The sequence below is a fragment of the Armigeres subalbatus genome, unplaced genomic scaffold, assembly GCF_024139115.2.
Source record: "Armigeres subalbatus isolate Guangzhou_Male unplaced genomic scaffold, GZ_Asu_2 Contig1493, whole genome shotgun sequence".
Taxonomy (NCBI): Eukaryota; Metazoa; Arthropoda; class Insecta; order Diptera; family Culicidae; genus Armigeres; species Armigeres subalbatus.
This window is the reverse complement of record NW_026942279.1, coordinates 817-14,457: the sequence shown is the minus strand read 5'-3', so window position 1 is coordinate 14,457 and position 13,641 is coordinate 817. Positions and strand designations below refer to the sequence as shown.

The window sequence follows — 13,641 nt, the reverse complement described above, 5'->3', positions numbered from 1 at the left end:
CGACTTCGTCCCATATATGCCACCCGACGTTGTTCTCCGCTGCGTCGTTGATGGCTGCTTTGACTGTATTCCAGCAGTCCTCAAGAGGGGCCCCATCGAGCTCACCCTCTTCCGGCAACGCTGCCTTCGAGATGCCGCGCGTAAGCAATGGCGACATCAGGTTGCTTCAGTCGCTCTAGGTCGTACCGCGGCGGTCGTCGGTACCGAACATTATTGATGACGGATGACAGTTTTGGGCGCAGTTTAACCATTACCAGATAGTGGTCAGAGTCGATGTTAGCGCCACGATATGTCCTGACGTCGATAATGTCGGAGAAGTGCCGTCCATCAATCAGAACGTGGTCGATTTGTGATTCTGTCTGCAGTGGTGATCTCCAGGTGTACCGATACGGAAGACTGTGTTGGAAGTAGGTGCTGCGAATAGCCATATTCTTGGAGGCAGCGAAATCAATTAGTCGTAGGCCGTTTTCGTTCGTCAGTCGGTGAGCGCTGAACTTTCCAATAGTCGGTCTAAACTCCTCCTCTTGGCCAACCTGAGCGTTCAAATCTCCTATGATGATTTTGACCTCGTGGCTAGGGCAGCTGTCGTACTCACGTTCCAGCTGCGCGTAGAATGCGTCCTTATCATCATCAGTGCTTCCGGAGTGTGGGCTATGGACGTTGATTATGCTGAAGTTGAAGAACCGGCCTTTGATCCTCAACTTGCACATTCTTTCATTGATCGGCCACCACCCGATCACGCGCTTTGCATATCGCCCATCACTATGAAAGCTGTTCCCAGCTCGTGTGTGTTGCCGCAGCTCTGGTAGATGGTATGATTACCTCTAAACGTTCGCACCATTGATCCCTTCCAACAAACCTTCTGCAGCGCTACGATGCCGAATCCACGGTCCTTGAGCACATCGGCGAGTATGCGATGAAGTTGAGAGATTTGCAGTTCCACGAACCGAGTTTTCCAATCGCTAGTCCCTTTTCGTCGCAGTGGTCTTCGCCGATGGTTCCGGTCCGTACTCTCTTGTTGATTGTTCGTTGCTTAAGATTTTTTAAAGGCTGGCTTGCAGGGCCTGACACCAAACCCCCTAAATTTCCGGAGGACCATTCCTCCTTATTTCCGGTGGACCATGGTGCATAGTTTCACTTAGAGTCCCTCGCTGGCACTCGGACGATGATCAGCCGCCCCTAACATGGAGAACAGACGCTGTTGTGAGCCGATCCTGACATGGAGAACAGACGCTCAATAAGATTTGCACCTCCAGAGGAGCAAACCCCCCCTTCCCTGTCAGCATACGACCATAGTTCCCACCGGGGTTGGTTACCCGATCTTCCCTAAGGTTGCTCGTATCCCGGCCAGCACCGCGGGGAGGTAGGGATAGGAGTTGCTGGGTAAGAGGCTAAGGACCGCGAGATGGGGTCTATTTTATTCCTTCAGGTACGCGAAATACCAATGGTACGCTTTACCCAGCATTTGCCGTGCCAATCATCATCTATTTACATATATTGAACATATGAGTGGAACCATAGTAAATACTTACGTTTTGTTGAAATATGTAGGCAGGATATTTAAATTAATACAGTATAGATAATTAGATGTTGTATATTCTTTTCACTGACAGATTATTCGACGTATTGTTGCATCATGCTTGTGCCCAAAAGAACTAATGTCAACAAATTCTCATACAGGTAAATACTTTCATGATGACCTTCGAGATTGAAATCATGTAAAAGTGAACCACCTATAAAAAAACTCAAGAATTAAATTTGCTTATCTAGCTGAGACAGAATTAAATGTCATACCTATTGAAATTGAATTGAATAAATAGTTTTATCTCATACGGTAGGACATTCAAAACAACATGGTTTGCAATTATCAAAGAATTTTTCGCAATTATCAAGAGCTCTTCTGAAATCGAGAACAAATTCTTTTTCCGGCACGATGAGCGACGAGCTGGCGTGATGAATCCTTCTCAATATACCACTCTCCCGGCTATGACTATATATGAATGATCAATCCTCCGAAGTCAAGTCATCAGGTGCTGAACAATCTGGAGCAACTGCTTCTCATGCAGAGCGATGTTATGCGTGTCTGCCGGTCACTGTAGCGCTCATTTCGCTCGTTGCTCAACCGCTATATAGTTACACAAATAGATATCCCTTTTCGGCACTCACCAGCAACGCCAGCTGAATCGTAGTTTACTTTGTTAACGGGAACCCCTGGCGCTGTTCTCGCTTGGTTACCAAGGAACTAGTTAGCAATGGCTAATTAACGTTACCACCTTCCAGGCGACATTCGCAGTTCCGTGTCGATCTGCGTCAGGTGGAGCAGCTTTTGATTCTCCTTGTAACTTGACTGAAATGGATAAGAAAAAGACGTTTATTCACAATTTCAGGTATATAGTTACTAAACTACTATAGTATTATCACAGACAAACAGACATAACACATTCAACATTTGCTCATCAAATCCATCGTCGTTCAAACAGTAACGACATCTGTTGATTTCAGTTAGTTGGGCAAATCACAAACCAGATGGCGGTAGTGAGTAAACGTCAAACTAGACCAAATCCGATGCGCGCGCCACGAGTTATCGATTGGCCAACTAATGGTTATTTGAATTGACTAGTAAATCAGTGAACGATGGAAATTTAACGATTGTTATGTCTGTTTGTCTGTGGTATTATGTTCAACTACTAACCGAAGTTTCGTTGCTATTACTTATTGACACGTTATGTATCGAGTACAAGTGTTGTGCTTGAGTTTGTCTGCTTCCGCTGTGTCAAATGATAATTGCAGGCATAATTTTTACCCCCGATTTTATCTGTTTCCTGTCCTAAAAATGAGAAGGTTGTAATTTTGCTATATTCCTTAAACACTTGACAGTATCTTACTTCTTTTGCTGTGTCCAATGATCAGTTTAAATTTTGTTTGGTCTGCTTCAACAGTATTCTCGAAAACCTGATGAAAATCACTTTTTCCCATTTTTAGCGTCAGCAGCTCCATGTAACTACCGTAAAAGGAGTTCCTTATGGTAACCAAGCGAGAACTGCGCCAGGGGTGGCCGTCAACAAAGTAAACTATACGACACGCTTCTTCGACTGTTTGTACCGAGGCATATGGTTTCACATAATATTCTTGGCTTGGCCGTCTTGAGTCTTCGATCGTGTGGACAAACTTGGGTATTCATAACAGCTGCACTTTCGAAAAGGTATAATTAGGTGGATGCAGTGCTTGTTTTGATAACCGGATTCACGACGTATAGGAAAGGAAGTCGCTTTCATTTTGCGAGTTGGAGAGCTTCTGTGAGTACCGATTCGCCTTATGCAGATGATCGTGCTTTTCTGGATTAATGAGGAAAATTAATTTTTAACTAGTGATGATTGAAATCAATGCAAACTTACGCTGAAAACATCGTTCTGCATGATGTCCTGATCAGGAACACAGCACGCGCGATGTATACTTTGATGAAGTAGGTTGAAGTAGGTTTATTGGGATGGATCGCAGCTGGCTGGAAGCGGTTTCACGATGTGTTTTACATTTTTTTTAAGTATTAACTTGCATGGAAAAATCGGACTGCTGCGAGATACTTTTGTTTTGACAAATGTCAGGATGAATGTTAAAATGAACTAAGTTCGTTCATAAGATTACCTTATGATGATTTTTCATAAGAAAAAACTAATAATTTCATAAGGCAGACTTATGGATTTCAGTGGTACCTTATGAAACGAAAATAAAATGAATTCATAAGGTTTCATAAGGCAACGCTTATGAAAATCGAAATGTTTTTTCTGGCAGTGTACGGTACTCTCACATAACACCTTCGAAATTCAAATTTGAATGCTGATCTGCATTAACGTTTCTTTGATGCGAACAATACGCCCCTCTTCTACCCAACCTTCACCATCAAAAGCTGCAACAACAGGGATGCCAGATTTGAAGACATGTCTTCAATTTGAAGACATTTGAATCTCTGTAAAGACATTTATTTCATGAAGACATTTTGAAGACTTTTCAAAATATTTGAAGACTTATTTTCTTATTTAAAGGTACTTGAAGACAATCAATAAATAAGCTAGTGATGAACATAATTTTAAAACTTAAAAATCCCTTAAATAAAGGAGAAAAAACAATCAATAAGTCAGTGAATAGAAAATATAATTTCATTATTAACTCATAAATTCTGCGACTTCTATACGTAGAGAATATAAATATTACAAAAGTTATACATAATAAACCAAAAATCTTAAACGCCAAAACACATTTATACTAGCTGGTTGATAAGGTTGATAACTGCAACACATTTTAGACGTCAAACGTGCTATTTTCAGTTGTGTGCTGGTTAAAAAATTTGCGATTGCAGCATTCGTTTGAATTTTCCTAGGTAGCAGGTACCGATCTAATTTAATCTAAACGGCAAAAAAGACAGAATTCTACAATCACTTGATTAAATCTATTCAACTGTTGGGCTAGAACAATTTTTTTTTTAAATTTCTTCATAATTCATCTGATCTTTTCGGCACAGAGAAACAGACGTCTCACTTAGAACAAAATGTAATCAAAATCATCGTCACGGAAGCATTGCCTTTCAATGCGCAAATCACTGAGCGTGGCCAAGCCGCAACCAAATGGCGGTGGTGCGCAAAAGTCAAACACTAGCTAAATCCATCGAAGCGCCATAGGGGGCCGATTAACCACCCACAAAAAAAATTATCAACCGTTAAAAAGGTGAACGATGAAACGATGAGTAAGACGTCTGTTTCTCTGTGTAATCGGTATTTCCAGAATACCCGTCGAGAATAAGAATAGAGTTAGAAGAACTCTTTGAATTTTCTGTGAGTTTTAGAAATAATTTTTAGTGAAAAATCGTTTTAAAAAATAATTTCCCATGAAAATTCTGGGGAATTTCTCGTAAAAATTCAAGAGAATTGAAATTGAAAATTCTTTCCAAATTATCTATTTATAATAATTACCGTATGGGCAAATAAAGGAATTACTCCAAAATGTAAACGGGAGATTCATCTCAATTTGTCTAAGTTCTTGCGGGGAAATTATCGGAGAACTCGCACAATGATTTCTTTTTCATTTCCACAAGAAATTTGTCTAAATTTTCGTGGGATGTACTCCGGATTTGTATTTGAAATTTTAGGGATGTCTCTTCGGATTTTCCATGTACCACAGTTTTACAGAAAGTTCTAAATTTCAACAGGAATTTTTTTTCAATTTTTTCAGTAAATTTTCTTCAGTTTCCAAGATCGAAATTTTTTACGAATGTCGACAAGAAATTTGAAATTGTTCAGATGTTGAATGGCTATTTCTCACAATTGCCACGTAAATAATTTGATGACAAAAATCAGAGAAATTTAAAAAAAAATTCCGCCAGCTTTGCCTTTCTCGTACAACAAAGTTGTACCGAAAGGCTATCATTTCACTCCAAAATCGATTTTTTTTTTCGGAGACCCATGAAGTTATATACCAATCGATTCAGCTCGTCGAACTGAACAAATGTCTGTCTGTCCGTGTGTATGTGTGTGTGTGTGTGTGTGTGCACACGAAAACCGAAAAAAATTAGCCACTTTTTCATATAGTAATTCTTAACCGATTTTCTCGCAACATGTTGCATTCGACAGGGGACAAATTCTTGTTGATCACTATTGAATTTGAAAACGATCGAGTTATTATGAAAATGGAATCGAACTATATAAGCGCCATATAAGGTTGGTGTCTTGGCTAAATGCGAGAAAGGCAGTATCACTACTCGGTGAATTAAGTTGGGTTTTTTTTAAAGACTCAGTAGAAAGTTCAGGGGACAATTGTTACACTTTGTCGTTGAATTCTTTCTTCAATTCCATTGGTATGTTTTCTAGAAATATTTTTGGAAACTCTTCCAGATTTTTAGCTGAGAATCCTTCTAAGAATTTCTACAGTAAACCCTCTCTGGAATTCTTTCTGAAATTCCTCCTGAAGTTCCTCCAGGAATTCGTCCGCAAATTCCTTCAGAGATTTTTCAGAAAATTTCTCCAGAAATTCGTTTAGAAATATTTCTAGGAGCTCCTCCATAAGTTCGTCCAGAAATTTCTCCGTAGGATCCTCCAAGAATTTCGTCGGAAATACATCCAGTCGTTCCTCCACAAATTGTTTCTTTCACGACTTCTTCCACCAGTTCTTCCAGAAATGCCTCTCGAAACTACTGCAGGCATTCGTTCGGAAATTGTTCCAAAAATCCCCTCGGAAGTTTCTCCAGGAATTCCTCTTGATGATTCTCCAAGAATGTTGCCGAAAGATTCCCCAATAATACCTCTGAAATTATACTCCGGAATTTTTCTGTTATTTCCTCCAGGAATTCTTCAACAAAAAGACTTCCAAAAGAAATTACTACAACAATACCTCAGGAAGCTCCTCCAAAAAGTGGTCCAGAAGTTCCTCCGGAAGTTTCTTCAAAAATTTCTTCAGGAGCTCCACTGCAAATCTTTTCAGTGATTGCTCAGGAAAATCCTTCAGGAATTCCTCAGAAAAATCCTTCACGAATTCTTCGGGAAAATCCTTCCAGAAAATCCCTCCGGAATTCCTCTGCAAGTTCCATTCTAATGGAACTCGCATTTCACCCGGAAGTTCCTTTAGAAGTTTATCTGGAAGTTCCTTCAGAAAATCCTTTAGATGTTCCAACAGCAATTCCTCCGTACCTTTTAGGAGGTTCTTTAGGAATTCTTCCGAAAAATCCATCAGGAATTTATCCTGAAGTTCTTCCAGAAATTTCTTCACGGTAAATTCTTCCGAATCCCTTCAAGGAATTCTTTAAAAAGAAACTCGGAAGAATTTCAGTGGAAATTCAGTTAAAAAAATCCGCCCTTACTCGTGAAGATTTGAAGGAATATTTTCTTGAATTCTAACAATTTGAGTGTTAAAAAATAAATGCTACAAGAAACAAGGAGATGCTTGAAATTACAAGCCTGTTGGATTTTGAAATTTCTCACTGATAATCGTAATTTTGATATTGAAGACATTTGAAGACATTTTTACTCGACTGTGAAGACATTTGAAAATATCCCCTGGCATCCCTGTGCAACAATCCGATACTCTTCCAGAGCACGTTCGAAAACACAAGCAGAAAACCGATGGGAAAACAAATCATTTATTCCGAAAAATATCATGTTTAGTCGAAAACCGATAAGAGAAACAAATCATTCAATCTGGCACCTTCGACATTACAAGTGGAAACCGATGAGAAAACGAATAATTTGTTTCGGCGCTACTCCAGAATTCTTTCGACATTTTGACTCGTAGGTCAAACCAATAAGAAAACAAATAACTTTTTTTTCGGCTTTCTTCCAGAGCGTCTGCGAAGTCACAAGCCAAGACATTCAATCCAGCGCTCTACCACAGCAGCTTCGACATCACATGTCAAAACCGATGAGAAAACAACTTTTATAAGTCGAAACCGTTGAGAAACAAAACATTTGTCAAACCAGCTTCTTCGACATCAGAAAGTCGAAACCGATGTACATATTATTTAATCCGACGTTCTTCCAGAGCGTCTTCGACACTACAAGTTCAAACCGATGAGCAAATCATTCATTCCGACGCATTCCACAGGGTCTTTGACATCACAAGTCTAATCCGATATACAAATTATTCAATCCGACGACTTCCAGAGCGTCTTCGACGTCACAAGTCGAAACCGATGTGCAAATCATTTAATCTGACGCTTTTCCAGAGCGTCTTCGACATCACAAGACGAAACCGATGAGCAAAACACATAATCCGACGCTCTTCCAGAGCGTCTTCGACATCACGACATCACGTCGAAACCGATGTGTAAATTATATAATCCGACAATCTTCCAGAGCGTCTTCGACACTACAAGTCGAAACCGATGAGCAAATTCATCAATCCGACGCTCTTCCAGAGCGTCTTCGACATCACAAGTCGAAACCGATGAGCAAATCCGACGCTCTTCCAGAGCGTCTTCGATATCACAAGTCGAAACCGATGTGCAAATCATGTAATCCGTCGCTCTTCCAGAGCGTCTTCGACACTACAAGTCGAAACCGATGAGCAAATTCATCAATCCGACGCTCTTCCAGAGCGTCTTCGACATCACAAGTCGAAACCGATGTGCAAATCATTTAATCCGACGCTCTTCCAGAGCGTCTTCGACACTACAAGTCGAAACCGTTGAGCAAATGTATCAATCCAACGCTCTTCCAGAGCATCTTCGACATCACAAGTCGAAACCGATGTGCAAATCATTTAATCCGACGCTCTTCCAGAGCGTCTTCGACACTACAAGTCGAAACCGATGAGCAAATTTATCAATCCGACGCTCTTCCAGAGCGTCTTCGACATCACAAGTCGAAACCGATGAGCAAATTTATCAATCCGACGCTCTTCCAGAGCGTCTTCGACATCACAAGTCGAAACCGATGAGCAAATTTATCAATCCGACGCTCTTCCAGAGCGTCTTCGACATTACAAGTCGAAACTGATGAAAAAATGTCACAATCACGCCCACAGGATACTTACAAAACAATTATTTCCAACCAGAAACAACCTGGCAGGATCGCCAAATGTGCGGCCCAGTTCTGCCGAACGAGCTATCCGTCACGGGGTGTGCTGTCTTATCGTGCGTGCTAATCCGTTCGTTGTCCCACGAGGAAAGAGGCAAAGTCATGGCCTGCTGTTTACTAGTCGGTGTTGGCAACCAAACCGTTATACGATATTTGCATATCTGTCATCAATGCACTCTAAAAGTCGATTGCCCAATTCCTAATATATCTCACCCTCACAAATGCTAGTGCACTGAGAAAAATTCCATGGTAACGGTTACTATTTTGTAGACTACGCCATGTTTTTAAAACAACCACAAATTTTCAGTTAAATTAACCACGCATTCGGTCAAATTCACCACTGATTCAGTTCATGCAACAACATTCCACCAGGACCACAGTTGATTTCTACTGCGCGCATGGTAAAATCAAACGGGTTTGTTGTCTGCTGAAAATCGTCGGTGCGTATTCTTAAATTAACCCTCGGAATGGTAGTTTCGACCGCAACATTTTTTTGCGTGTGGGCGGAACCGAGCGCGACAGGGCCCGCCTGGGAAGCAGGGTTACGATAGACGGGGATACCTTCGAATTCGTCTACCTCGGATCCTTGCTAACGGCTGATAATAATGTTAGTCTTGAAATACGAAGGCCCATCATATGTGGATGGCGGGCCTTCTACGGGCTCCAGAAGAAACTGCAGTCAAAAAAGATTCACCACCGCACCCAATGTGTCATGTACAAAACGCTGATAAGCCGGTAGTCCTCTTCGGACATGAAACTTGGACAATGTACGAGGAGGACTTGCAAGCACTCGGAGTATTCGAGAGACGGGTGCTTAGGACCATCCTTGGTGGTGTGCAAGAAGACGGTGTGTGGTGGCGAAGAATGAACCACAAGCTCGCCCAGCTCTACGGCGAACCCAGTACAGGAGACTTTTGATAACTGCAAGTCATTTAACTGCAATTCGATAGTTGCAACAGTTTTGCAGTTATCGGACCGCTAAATGTCAAACTGATGTCAAATTCAATGACAGCTGCATTGCGCTGCACATTTATATGCACTTTTATTGCATCTGACGTCGATTGACAACCGTTTGACGTCTAGAATGCGTTGCAGTTATCGAACGGCATTCGTTAACTGAAAAGTAAACATTTTGCAGTTATCGAACGGCATTCGTTAACTGAAAAGTAAACATTTTGCAGTTATCGAACGGCTACTGTATCCAGAAGATAACTAAAGCCGGAAGGGTACGATGGGCAGGGCATGTTGCAAGAATGCCGGACAGCAATCCTGCAAATATGGTCTTCGCTTCCGATCCGGCAGGTACGAGACGGCGTGGAGCGCAGCGAGCGAGGTGAGCAGACCAGGTGCAAAACAACTTGTCGAGCGTGGGGCGCATTCAAGGATGGAGAGATGCGGCCTCTAACCGTGAATTGTGGCGTCACATTGTTGATTCAGTGTTATATTTTTAGATGTAAGGGTTTGTTCATAAATTCTTCTTCTTCTTCTTCTTATTGGCATTACATCCCCGCACTGGGACAGAGCCGCCTCGCAGCTTAGTGTTCATTGAGCACTTCCACAGTTATTAACTGCGAGGTTTCTAAGCCAGGTTACCATTTTTGCATTCGTATATCATGAGGCTAGCACGATAATACTTTTATGCCCAGGGAAGTCGAGACAATTTCCAATCCGAAAATTGCCTAGACCGGCACCGGGAATCGAACCCAGCCACCCTCAGCATGGTCTTGCTTTGTAGCCACGCGTCTTACCACACGGCTAAGGAGGGCCCCGGCTAAGGTTCATAAATTACGTAACGTAAAAATCGGAGTTTTTTACCCCTTCCTCCCCATTGTAACAAAAAGTAACATTTTTGTGTACACCCCTCCCTCATGTAACGCGTCACGCTAAAAATTTCAAAGCAGATTTTTCTCTTTGGGGCCGCATATGCACATGAGGTTTCGTATGTACACTGCTACATAGGTATAGTAACAGATATTCTCACGACGCTTAAGCGGGGCAAAAATGAATGCAACGATGCTTGTGAAAGACGTGAATGGTCAGTTATTGACCCAACTGACCAGCCGAAACTCTGATTCGAGCACTTCGAACCACTTTTTCAAGTGCCAGCCAGGCCACCACCACCTCGGCATGACCTAGGATTCGACGTATAACACGCGTCAATATCGAGGCTCCATCACTGCTAGAGACTGAAACAGCCATCCAAAGCATGAAATCGAATACAACCCTATGGGTCGACCGCATATCAGCCAAGATGCTCAAAGCTGACCCCATGACATCCGCTCAACTACTGCATCATTTATTTCGCAATATTTGGAACACCGCAATTTTTCCGATCGACTGGATGCAAGGTATCTTAGTAGAGGTACCCAAAAAGGGTGTCCTGACTCTATGCGATAAGTGGCGAGGCATTATGTTGCTGTGTACCGTTCTCAAAGTTCTATGCAAAGTCATCCTAGCCTAGATTCAGGAGAAGATCGATGCGACTCTACGGCGTGTATTCTATCACCGTTACTGTTCCTCATCATAATCGACGAGATTCTGGTAGGTGCGATTGACCGTGAACCAAACCGGGGCAGCCTATAACCATAGAGCACCTGATCGACTTCAAACTGGCTGATGACGTGCACTCCTCGCTCAACAGCGAGGAAGCAAGGGCTGCCTTTGCGAGTTTAAGAAATATAACAAAAAAAACGCACCAAAATATGAATTTTTAACTCTAACGTGAAATCCGTACTGTTATACGCTAGCGAAACATGGTGTGTTCTAGCAAGACATCGCAGCAGAGGCAGACCCATAGGACACATTCCACGCACTTCTACGCCAAAGGACCAACATTTCAAACTGAAAATTAGGGTCCAGTATCAATAGGACATGAAAACATATATATTGAATTATAAGAAAAAACATTTTTCCACTGAACATTGGTTTAGGAACATAGTTTAACAGCAAATCAAAGTAGTAGACTTTTAGCATGAGAAAAAGACTTCGTAATTATTTTTGTGCTTCATCGCACCTATTTGGGTTTAAATGTTGTAATGAATACATGATAAAGTAGAGCTGATAATGACATATGTTTATACCAATTGTATTGTTGCGAACATTTTTGTTTTCATGAAATATTTATAATTTTTAAAACAGTGACATTGAAATGGTGTCGCGTTACGAAAATAGTCGTATTATTGGTACTATACAAAAAGTACACACATTGGAAAAAGTAATATTTCAAGACAAATTTTTCAAAAACGACTTATCTGCTTTTGTAAACAAAGATTCAAACGACGATTTGACGAATCTGATAGCTTTCCCACGCAAACCAACACTATCAACAGGTAGCGCAAACCTTCACCAACCTATTGGTGGTGTTGGTTTGCGTGGGAGAGCTTTCAGATTCGTCAAATCGTCGTTTGAATCTTTGTTTACAAAAGCAGATAAGTCGTTTTGAAAATTTTGTCTTGATTTTGGATTCTCTTGGTACTCGTCAAAAGCTTTCTTTTCATATATTAAGATCCAAAATCGGATCATTATTTATGTAGTTACACTAGGTACAAAAATATGGTGTCGCGTTACGCGAATTCAGTGTGCTTCTGGAATGAGGGATATACGGCTTTCGGTTTATGTATACAGTATCACAATGGATCATAAAATGAAAAAAAGTTTCTATTTTGTATGTTAGGGTTTGTACATGAATAGCGTAACAAAATAGGGGGTGGAACGGGGTGTGTCATTTGGTAACTGTTCATACTAAAAAAATGAGTTCCCATATAAGAAATGTTACGAAAAATTAAAATTGCAAATTTGGTTGTTTCGTAGAACTCATAGGGGTCGTCCATAAATAACCCCCGTAAAACTAGGGCTCAATTATTTTTTGTTTGAATAGATTGTGAGGCTTTTTTAAACATCTCTCGCACATCTTCGCACTCAACATCATCAGGTACTCATAAGAGTATAGGGTAAATGATGTATTTTGGACATCTGAATATATTTTGGACTTTTGGTTATATTTTGCGTGTTTTTCAACTTAGCTTTCTTTAAATAAATAGGAATCATGTGTCTCTTTAGCCTCTTTCATAATCACATTTCTAACCACATTTATGTAACAAAATAAACAAAATATAGCCATAAGTCCAAAATATATTCAGATGTCCAAAATACCATCGTTACCCTACGTAACGAACAATTTGCTCCTGAACACGGTTTCCTTCTAGCACGGACATGGCAGTTGTGCGTTGCTTTATTGTTGAGTGGGGTGCCCTTGTAAACACGAGTGCATTTAATTTAGAATTCCTTGAGGAATGTCCTTAAAAAGAGACATATTATATTAGACATTCGAATGAATTTCACTTTAAACTTGAATATACACCAAAATGTGCCAATTATGCGTCTTGAATGACTCGAGAATTGTCGAATCTGACACGTCTCACGTGACAGACCGTGTAATTTAAATGGGAGGTATCGGCAATTCTCATTTTACTTAAAGTATTGACTCTAGAGCGTAAAGATTTAAAATGCACGCAAGTAGTGCACTCTCTTGTAATAAACATTTGTTGAGGCATGAAACATACACCAATGTCTTTGAAAGCGTATAAATAAAAAGTTGAAAACAAACCACGTTCCAGTAGAAACGTAGAGTAAAAAACGACAGAAAGGTGCATCTTCAACATTTCTGATTTGCTTGGGTCATCATCACCTTTCAAAATGGTTAACGCAGAAAAAATCAACATAGAACTTTTCAATGTAAAAATACAACTCACTTCTAGGGGGATCGATCATCTGACCGCGTATTGAAAAACCGATCCTGATCATACCTGGGTGTGACTTATTTGAAAATCAGTGAACCCATTAGCATTGATTTCGTTTTGAACACTTGTGACGTGAATGGTTTTGGTTCAGTACCGAATTCGGGCCAATTAGTCCCTAAAACCTTAATAGCCGAAACTCCAGATCGCGACAACTAACCCGAACTGAATTCAACGATAGATAATGTGATAATATTCCACGTCAAATGCAACATGCCGCATCGAGATCGACTGAAATTATGTACTCCATCAACGATAAACACGCTCGCGTAACGCGACACCATTTG

The 13,641-nt window shown here is 40.9% G+C and overlaps 1 long non-coding RNA gene across 1 annotated transcript; it reads right to left on the bottom strand.

Annotated features, from left to right (window-relative positions):
- Window positions 1-1,538: 1,538 nt before the first annotated feature.
- On the bottom strand, window positions 1,539-3,069 carry LOC134202881 (uncharacterized). The gene is made up of 4 exons (XR_009977368.1): window positions 2,886-3,069; window positions 2,693-2,827; window positions 1,795-2,347; window positions 1,539-1,733 (listed from the first exon to the last, which is right to left on the bottom strand). It is a non-coding gene; the product is annotated as an uncharacterized LOC134202881 (long non-coding RNA).
- Window positions 3,070-13,641: the final 10,572 nt, after the last annotated feature.